We start from the raw sequence: 10137 nt of genomic DNA on the forward strand, positions 1-10137 counted from the left end.
CAGGGGGAGCAGCAGAGGGAGAGGGAGAAGCGGGCTCCCCACTGAGCAGGGAGCCTGATGTGGGGCTCAATCCCAAGATCCCAGGATCATGACCTGAGCCAAAGGCAGACACTTAACTGACTGAGCCACCCAGGTGCCCCATAGTCATATTTTTGAACATGCACCATATACCTTGCACTGTGCTAAGCACCTTCTATTCCTGATCTCATTTAATTCGCTTAACAATCTTAGGAGTTGGGACGCCTGGGTGGCTCAGCGGTTGAGCATCTGCCTTTGGCTCAGGGTGTGATCCTGGAGTCCTGGGATCGAGTCTCACATCGGGTTTCCTGCTTCTCCTTCTGCCTGTGTCTCTGCCTCTCCGTGTGTCTCTCATGAATAAATAAAGTCTTTTAAAAAAATCTTAGGAGTAGGTCTTATTAGTGTTGTTTTCTTTTTTTTTTTTTTTTTTATGATAGTCACAGAGAGAGAGAGAGAGAGAGGCAGAGACACAGGCGGAGGAAGAAGCAGGCTCCATGCACCAGGAGCCTGATGTGGGATTCGATCCTGGGTCTCCAGGATCGCGCCCTGGGCCAAAGGCAGGCGCCAAACCGCTGCGCCACCCAGGGATCCCTTAGTGTTGTTTTCTAAGTGAGTAAACTAGGGCTTAGGAAATTGAATAAATTTATCAGGGTCCTATAGGCCCTACAAGTGAGATGAAGTGGAATGTTACATCATAGCTGTTTGTGCATTTTAATATGCTTGAAAGTAACAATCTTTTCTTAGAAGATTTTGTCACGTATCTATCACGTTCACTACCTCTTTCATCATGTCTCCAGAGACCACAAGAGTGGCTGACTCATAGTAAGCAATTCCTTTGTTGTTGACTAAGCGTTTGCCTTCAGCTCAGGTCCTGATCTCAGGGTCCTGGGGTCAAGCCCCTGCATCTGACAGCATGTGCTCCCTGTTCAGCAGGGAGTCTGCAGCTCCGCCTCCCCCTCCCCTGCTTTGTGTAAGTGTGCATACACACTCTCTCCCTCAAATAAAATCTTAAAAAAAAAAGTGACTATAATGAATTTCCAGTACTTAGCAGTGCCTGGCACATGGAAGAATTCAATAAATGACTGGTTCATTAAGTGAGGGAAAAGTGAAATTTTTAGATCAATCTGGATGGTTTGATATATTTTTGTATAATGAAACAATTATGGTTATATATTCACATTCATATATTTTTAAAGTATTTGTTAGCTCTAGAAGAAAATATAAATGGAATTTTGTGTTTTACTTTATATACTCCTTATTTAAAAGTGAAGATTGTAGGAAAATAAAGCTATTATCATATTCTGAACCTAGTAGTAGATAACAAGGCTTATATTACAATTCTTCCTTCCTAAGAATGACCTTCCTCCTGTCCAAAATATTTTCCATTTCTATTCTCTTTTAGTTCTGACTCTGCCACAATTTGCTATTAATCTTAGAAAAAAAAATCAATTCCTTGATCTGCAGAACAGGTTCCTCATTCACAAAATGAGGCACACAATCTAAGTAGTGCTTCACAACTACTGAACTTTGGGATGCTGGTGTCCTGAATATGGATTAAGGAACTGACCTCTCCTTTGATGGGGCACTTGAGAGGAGTCAGAGAGGGTCAGAGCCCCTTGGGCCAGTAACTCTGGCCATGAGCTGCCTTGTTTAGGTCTCCTTCGGGCAGCCTGTGCAGTCTGGGATGTATGCCAGGGCAGCAGGAAGCACTGTGGACAACAACCAGCACTTACAGTCCTGCTGAGTGTGCATGGCCAAGGAGATGCCTGTCACATGGGTATCCACATGCAAAGTACTTTACTGCCCATCACGGACCAGAGAGATGTTGGAGCCAACGCTCAAGTTTGTGATCCAGATATCCAAGGGGCACAGCACACAGTCTCAGGGATCATCTGTTAGAGGGTGAAAGGGGACACTGGGCAGAGTAGGGTTTCTGGTGGGCTCAACTCCAGGCAATGCCCTTAATATTTTCTTCAACATATGTGGGCTATATCAATCCCTTTGTAGCAATGCACTCTTTTTGTGGTGCCCAGGCTGGCTGTTGAGGATGCATGCATGTTCTGAAAGTTAGAGTTTTATTTTATTTTATTTTTTTAAAGATTTATTTACTCATGAGAGACACAGAGAGAGAGAGGCAGAAACATAGGCAGAGGGAGAAGCTGGCTCCACACAGGGAGCCTGACATGGGACTCGATCCTGGGTCCCCAGGATCACGCCCTGGCCTGAAGGCAGGTACTAAACCGCTGGGCCACTGGGGCTGCCCTGAAAGTTAGAGTTTTAATGTGGAAATCCAGAAATAAAAATATACTATTAGGTTCCAAATCCGTTTGCATTATCTTATGAAATTGCAATATTACATCTGTCAGTAAAAGAGAAGGAAGGGTTGTTATTCTTTAAACATAACTATAATTGTAAATTCTGAATGGTTGTATAAAATGGTTTTAAATATTTTATCACCCACTTACGTGATCAGAGTCCTTCACTGATAGTTATTATTCAGAATATGAGAAGTTTATCATTAAGAAGTCTAGATCAGAAACTGCATAAAGTCACTTCAACCATAAAACCTAGTATCAAAATATATTCAGAGGAACAAGTTCTGGTTGATCATTAAAAAAAAGTGGAAACATTTATTTGACAGATTTATTCAAATGCAATTTTTAATATCTTTTCTAATACATTATAACTTATTTTATAATTATATAATTTAAAGATAATGCTATGATTTTTTTTAGCACCATCTGGATGATTCCAAATCTCGTTTATGTAGCCTAGTGTGCTATGCAAAAATGATCATTTTTTGTATGTGTTGTGATATGAAAGAAGTTGATACAACTTCTTTATCCCTGATACAATTTACTTATAATGTGTGTCTGCCCCTCATCTCACCCTAGGACCCTTGTCTCCTTCCCACCCCATATACTTTATCTCTCGCTACAAAGAGAACCAGGGCTACAGGGTCAAGGTTCAAGTCTGTATTCAACAGGGTGAAGAACTCCAGCATGGATATTTGCATGAGATGCCATGGGGCTGCGGGGCTGTCAGGTAAGCTTAGACAAAAGCATAAAAAACAGCTAACGTCTAAAAATCAGAGTCTGGATGAACAACAAACCTGGACAAATCCAGAGAGGAATCTACCTTTACTGAAGGATAAAAGAGGAGAATAAATGGACTGACATACCATGTTCCTGGATGAAGTACTTCGTATCACATCCCCCATCATTTCTCATATGAACATAAGAATTTAAAACAATTTTAAAAAGAAAGAATAGGGCAGCCTGGGTGGCTCAGCGGTTTAGAGTGGCCTTCAGCCCAGGGTGTGATCCTGGAGACCCGGGATGGAGTCCTGAGTCGAGCTCCCTGCATGGACCCTGTTTCTCCCTCTGCCTGTGTCTCTGCCTCTCTCTTTCTGTGTCTCTCATGAATAAATAAATAAAATCTTAAAAAAAAAAAAGAATAGCAAATTATGATCGTTATTGCTGATTAGAGAAACGTGTCCTATGGTGAAGTCAAGTGATCAGTCTTCTAGACCATTCTTGCAATGCCTCATAGGTACCTTGCTGTGGATACCATCTTCCTAAGGTCTTTAGCTTTGTGTTTTTCTAAGTACTCAGAATTGATGAAGTTACTCATGACTATTTTTCACAGTAATCAAACTCACAGAGCCTTGATATATGAACGAAACACTGAGGGTAAACATCTTCTGAACGTCTCCACTACTGCTGTTGGCTATCAGGAGTACCTGACAAGAATACATAATGGTTTGCTTGTGGTAGGGAATCCTAGTAACAGGAGGAGGCTGGTTTGGAGGGTTATTTCACCCAAGTTACATTAAGGCCTGGTGACCGGTTTCTGCTGCACAACAGAGTACTTTTTGTTCGAGTCTCCCAAATAAAACACCTGTTCCACTTGGCAGTGCTAGATAAACATCAATAAGTGCTTATTCTTCGCCTTCCCTCTTCCAAACTCCAAACCGACCACCCTTCTCCATTTGTTAACACAAACTGTTTTTCAAGCAATTTATATTTGATTTTGTTGTGCCCGAGATTGCAAATCCGAGAAACCACCGAGGAGCCGACACTGATGCAAACACAGGAGGGTTTATTTACAAGCTCGAGCCTGAGTCTAAGTATACCCGACACAGCAGAGCAGGGGACTTGGACCCCAAGACTAAGAGGCGTCGCAGCTTTATAGGGGCCAGTGGCCAATGGGATATGCAGAAAGTTGCATAGTCATGTCAGTCCACACACAGGTGGCCAATTGAATTACATCTTACCCTATAGTATCCACTTGAGCTGGCCTATTGTTTTGGTCAGAATTGGCACGCAGTTTTGGCGGGCACAAGGCAGGGTTACATTGTTATGAGCCGATTTCCGATTAGGGTGTGCCCTGGGTTTGACTAGGGTGGGGCAGTGCCCTAAGCAGCACAAAATGGAGTCAGTCCTGCTCTGCTTGTCCAGGGGTAGGGGATTTTTGTTAAATTTCCTGGGTCCCACATTCCCCCCTTTTTCAGAGGATCCTATGCAGGACCCAATCATGGTTCCAGGTGGCTCTCAGAGTGAGCAGGGGGAATGATTAAACCAGGATTCTCACCAACCTTGTTGCTGTTCTCGCTCTCATTTACATTTAAGGCAGCACAACCCTTTGTTGTAAGAAGACTAAGTCTAATCCCCTTCTATTTTGAAGGACAACCTCGGACTAGGGAGTCTTGGAGGTGGGAAATAAGTGAGAACGGCGCATTCTTAGCTTTAGGGGATTGTCCTTGTCCGGTTGGCTTTTCCATTCCGGAACAAAGTCCTTGAGAATGGCGTGTGGGTCAGCTGGCTGGACGTGGGTGTAGTGGACCCAGGGAGTAATCCCATGGACCTTGAGAGCAGTGGGAGTGGTCAGGATCACGATGTAGGGTCCCTTCCAGCGAGGTTGAAGTGTCTGGTGTTGGTATCTCCGCATATATACCCAGTCACCTGGCCGATATCGATGGGGGTCCGGGGGTGGCCCAGTCTCATAGAGAGCCCTCAGCTTAGGCCACACCTGCTCATGGGTTATGGAGAGTCTGTTCTTAAACCTTAGGGTTTCTTCAGTGTTGGTAACTAAAAATCCCCTGGTCCAAATTTACCATGTCTCTGAAGGCCTTAACTGAAGAAATGAAATGCACACTCGAGGACAAAATTGGGCCTTTGTTGCGACAAAATAGTTTCAGCTCAACAATATCAATGGAATTAGTTTTTCAAACAGAAGAAAACAAAGGACCCCGGAGCACCAAAGCCAAGGAGACCATGAGAGCTTTCCCAATATCTTGGTTTCATCGGCCACAGCGGACCTGGGGATAAGAAGACATGCCCTGAACGTAGGTACACTCGTCTTCTTACGTCATCCCTGGTGGGATGGCTGGTCAGCAGGACCCACAGGAATCCGCAGGGGTACTAGAACAGATCACAGATCAGGCTGGGGCCAGGAAAAAGCCTGAGTACAAGGAGGGCAGGGAGCAGGCTCATGAGAGAGATTTCAACAATATCAATGGAATTAGGATTCCACACACAGGAAAGCAAGAGTCTGAAGTGCCAAATCTAAGGACAGCACGCAAGTTCTCCTAGACGTCTGTTTTCATCGGCCACAGTGAACTCGGGGACGGGGAGAATTGCCCTGACTGTACCGACAAGGTCATTCTCACATCAATCTCGGGAGAACGAGTGACTCCATGGGATTCCCCTGGAAGCACAGCCATGTCCACAGGTCCGGTCAGGAGCAAGGAATCCACCCTCTTTGGCCACGCAAATGCGCGAGCCTCTGGAGTGGCCAAGAAGGTGCAGGAAGGACAAAGCCCCACAGCTCTGAGTTCCCGCGGCTTCCTCTGGAAGGGAGACAGGGTGCTGGTGGTGGTAGTGGTGAGCGCCTCGTCATCGTCAGAGAAGGCATCGATAACGGGTACTCTCTGCAGCGCCTGCCTGGCAGCAGGCGTCCGAACACACCCGTCTTGGGACACCAGGGTGGCCTTCCCAGAGAGCCTCTCCTCTTGCACAGGTTTGAAGACCACTCACGCACTGCGTCTGCGATGAGTTTACTGCTGGGCCAGCCCACGAGACCTTCACTCACGAGGCCTCTACCTGCATGCAACCCCCGGGGCTGTCACATCCTTTCTGAGAGGAGACCACAAAGCAGTGCATTGCTGTGGCCTCAGGGTGACCTCGGACAAGACGCTGCCCCACCGGGGAGGACACGGACCAGGCAGCACCTCTGCGTGCCGGGAAACCTCCACTCCATCCTGCTCAGGAGCATGGGTTCCAGGTCCCAGCTCTCCAGGTCCCACTCGGACGTCTGACACTTCTTTGTCCTGTGGCCTAAGCAAAGTCCTTTCAGACCCTCAGTTGCCAGCACTGCGGCACGGGGCCTAGTTGTATACCTGGCCCCTGAAGAGAAACGTGCCATGGGCAATCCACAGGGCCTTCAGCCATCCTGTAGTTGGAGGCACCACAGTAGGCGACGTGAGTCTTTCCATCATTCTAAGGAGATCTCGGGGAGCGTGGCGTACCCCTGCCGAGCCCTGCCCAGCCCTGCTGCCAACTGGCGGTGTGGCCTGAAGAAAATCAGGTGTTTGCGATCCTCGGTTCCCTTCTTGCAAGATGGTCACACGCTCATACCTTGCCCAAGCTCTGAAGCTAATCAGAAGCAGAAGGACGGCTGGAGGCAACGTGGTTCCGTGAGAAGCCCTCCCAGGAGGCCTTGAGAGCCGAAGTTGGAGAAAACTACTCTCTGCATTGCTTCCTTTTGGGAATCTCAACATTCAAACTGCACAAGATTCGGCTTTCCACTTTTTGAAGAAGGGCATCAGAAATGCCTTGATCAGGCCAGCACAAAGGGAGCAGGCTGCTAAAGAGGCCAGGACACCAAATTCAGAAGAGGCATGTCATGTACACGAACGGAATGGGGATACCAGATACACGAAAGAAGGGTCGTTTGCATCAGCAAAGCCAGCAAGCGCAACTGCTCTTCCTGAAGCCTGTGGGTTCTGCTGCCACAGGGAACATGGGGACGGGGCAAAGGGACTGCCAAGTGTGCACGTGCTCACATATGCCCGGTGGGCACATCACGTGAGGCAGGACCCATGGGACTGCCCCAGGAGCCTTGCACTCCACAGATCAGTCTGCAGGGGGCAACCGGCCCGCGGAATGGGGGCTAGGCTGTAGCTCTCGTAGCTTCACGTCAGATAGTCCAACAATATAGATGGAAGTAGGATTCCAAGTATGGAAAACAAGGGATTATGGCATAGCAAAGCCAAGGAGAAAGGCATGGTTTCCAAACAATTTGCTTTCATCGGACACTGTTGCCTCTCAGACATTTGTATGGAATACCAAAACAGATAAACTCCTAACCAGACAAAATACACTTACATGTGTTTATGTTCACTTGCTTAGAGCTGTACCATTGGTAAAGCACCACCCCACTAAATGAAAATGTTTGAAATCCAACTGTTCAAACATTTCTATAGTGTTTGCTGGACAATGGTCTGGAATTTGATAAAAGCAGCTGACAATTATCAAAGAAGCATTTTGGCCATCTTAGTAAAAGAATCATAGTTCTTAACTCTTCCAGGTCACAGCCCCCTTTGAAAACTTGCTGGTGATGGATCCTCATTCCCCAAAAATGCACACTCCCACTATTTCTGCATACAATTTCAAGGAGTTTAGGGGGATCTCCAACTTCAATCCAAGGTTCCCAGGTTCAAAATCCAAGAACTGGGCAATTGCTAACTTTTCATACAACTCAAAAAAACCCCATTTATAAACAATAATCATTCCTTATGTACATACAAATGCTTTATACTTCACAAACATTGATAGGCAGAGGAGGAAACTGAGGCGCAGACAAATTACAGAGTGATTTGCCTAAGGTCACTTGGCCAGCTGGTGGCTAGGCCTGGAAGCAAACCCAGCTCTTCCGACTCCGGGGCTTGTCTCCCCATCCTGGAGTTGCCACCAGAGTTCCCACCCCTCACTAAGGGGGCATAAGGAGAAAAAGGCAAAGTAGAAAGCCCACCACCAACCACCCCCCGGCGCCTTCTTGCTCCCCCAACTGGGTCTGGGCTCGAGTGGCCAGGAGTGCATTGAGGTACTGCAGCCACGTGACCTTGATGAGCTGCAGGTCGCAAAGGGCCCTCACGGTGTAGTCAGGACAGTATGCAGACAAGTGAGCGCCATCGGCTGGCTCTGGCTGCAGGTCGTGGTGGATGGACTAGAGAGAGGACACTGGGGACTGGTGAACTGAGGACAGCGCTGTCAGGGCAGACACTCTGTAGTAGGTGAAGGCTCCATTCTCGAACTTCAGGCCCTCTTTCCTGATCTCCACCTCAACCCTGCCCTGCAGGATGAGAATGAATTAATGCACCGGCTGGCTACCCTGGTACAGGTAATGGTGTGCAGCCAGATGATTGCTCTCGTCAAACCTCACTTCCTGGTTGACGCTGGGATGCTTCAGCAGGTGCAGGAGGACCTTCTCGGAGATTCACAGGGGGCTGAATACATCCACCTCTCGAGACAGGAAGCGCTGGGTGGCCAAGAGCAGCTGAGGCGAGATTTTCACTTTATATTCATCGTCAGACACCTTTTTTTTTAAAAAATTTATTTATGATAGTCACACACAGAGAAAGAGAGAGAGAGAGAGGCAGAGACACAGGCAGAGGGAGAAGCAGGCTCCAGGCACTGGGAGCCCGATGTGGGATTCGATCCCAGGTCTCCAGGATCACGCCCTGGGCCACAGGCAGGTACCAAACCGCTGTGCCACCCAGGGATCCCCCATCGTCAGACACCTTGAACAAGAATTCCATGAATTCCTTTTTTCGACGGAAAGGGGCACTCAGAGGAGCAGGCTTCTTCCTGACGGTGGCATCTCGGTAGTCCTCAGACTCATTCAGGATCTCAGACTTGATGATCTCCTCAATGACTCCTCCAGGGTGACGAGGCCCAGCACCTCGTAGAAGGGGTCACCTTCACCCTCGTTCACCTTCTGCACGATGGCCAGGTGAGACTTCCCTCGTTTGAACTCCTCCAGGACGGCGTCCAGCTTGGTGTCGTTGAAGACGAAGCGGAGTGGATGGTTGTAAAAGCGGGTGATGGTGCTGAGCGGCGTGCAGTCTCCGGGATCCACAAAGGCCAAGTCCTTGAGGTACAGCATGTCCACGATGTTGGAGCGCTCCTCCTCCTACGCCGGGATGCGCGTGTGGCCGCTCTGCATGATGCTGGCCAGGACGCCGAAGTCCAGCACGGTGCCGGCCGCGGAGGAGGAGGCGGCTCCGCCCTGGGCGCTGGGCCTGGGAGTGGCGGGGGCTGCTGGCGCTGGAGGCGCTGGTGCGGGGCCTGCAGCTGAGCCCGCTGGCGCCCCCCAAGGTGCAGGTGCTGCGCGAGAGCTGCACAGAGGTCAAGCGTGCGGCGCCGGGCTGGCTGCGCCCTGGCGGTGCTGCTGACCCTGCCAGTGGCGCTGCCCGTGGGCCAGCTGCTGGAGCTGGCGGCGGGGCCGGGCGGCTGCGCAAGCGTGTACTGGAGCTGGCCTGCGGGGCGGCCACCCCTACAGCGACCTCAGCGAGGGCGTGCTGCGCTGTCGGACCGTGGAGGATGTGCTCACGCCGCTCGAGGACTGCTTCATGCTGGACGTCGGTGCCGTGCTGGACTTCGGCGTCCTGGCCAGCATCATGCAGAGCGGCCACACGCGCATCCCGGCGTAGGAGGAGGAGCACTCCAACATCGTGGACATGCTGTACCTCAAGGACTCGGCCTTCGTGGATCCCGGACGAGCCCCCAAATGTTGTGCCTGAGATCGCGAATCCGAGAAACCACCGAGGAGCCGACACCGATGCAAACACACGAGGGCTTATTTACAAGCTCGAGCCTGGGTCCAAGTATACCCGACGTAGCGGAGCAGGGACTTGGACCCCGAGACTGAGAGGCGTAGCAGCTTTATAGGGCCCAGTGGCCAATGGGATTTGCAGAAAGTTGCACAGTCATGTCGGTCCACACACAGGTGGCCAACTGAATTACATCTTACCCTATATCCATTTGAGCTGGCCTATTACTTTGGACAGATTTGGCGCGCAGTTTTGGCGGGCACAAGGCAGGGTTACATTGTTAT

At 49.3% G+C, this 10137-nt stretch overlaps 1 pseudogene; it reads right to left on the reverse strand.

Moving 5' to 3' along the window:
- Window positions 1-4100: 4100 nt before the first annotated feature.
- LOC112916552 (metal transporter CNNM3 pseudogene) lies at window positions 4101-9753 on the reverse strand (annotated as a pseudogene).
- Window positions 9754-10137: the final 384 nt, after the last annotated feature.

This window comes from Vulpes vulpes, chromosome 3 (assembly GCF_048418805.1).
Source record: "Vulpes vulpes isolate BD-2025 chromosome 3, VulVul3, whole genome shotgun sequence".
NCBI lineage: Eukaryota > Metazoa > Chordata > Mammalia > Carnivora > Canidae > Vulpes > Vulpes vulpes.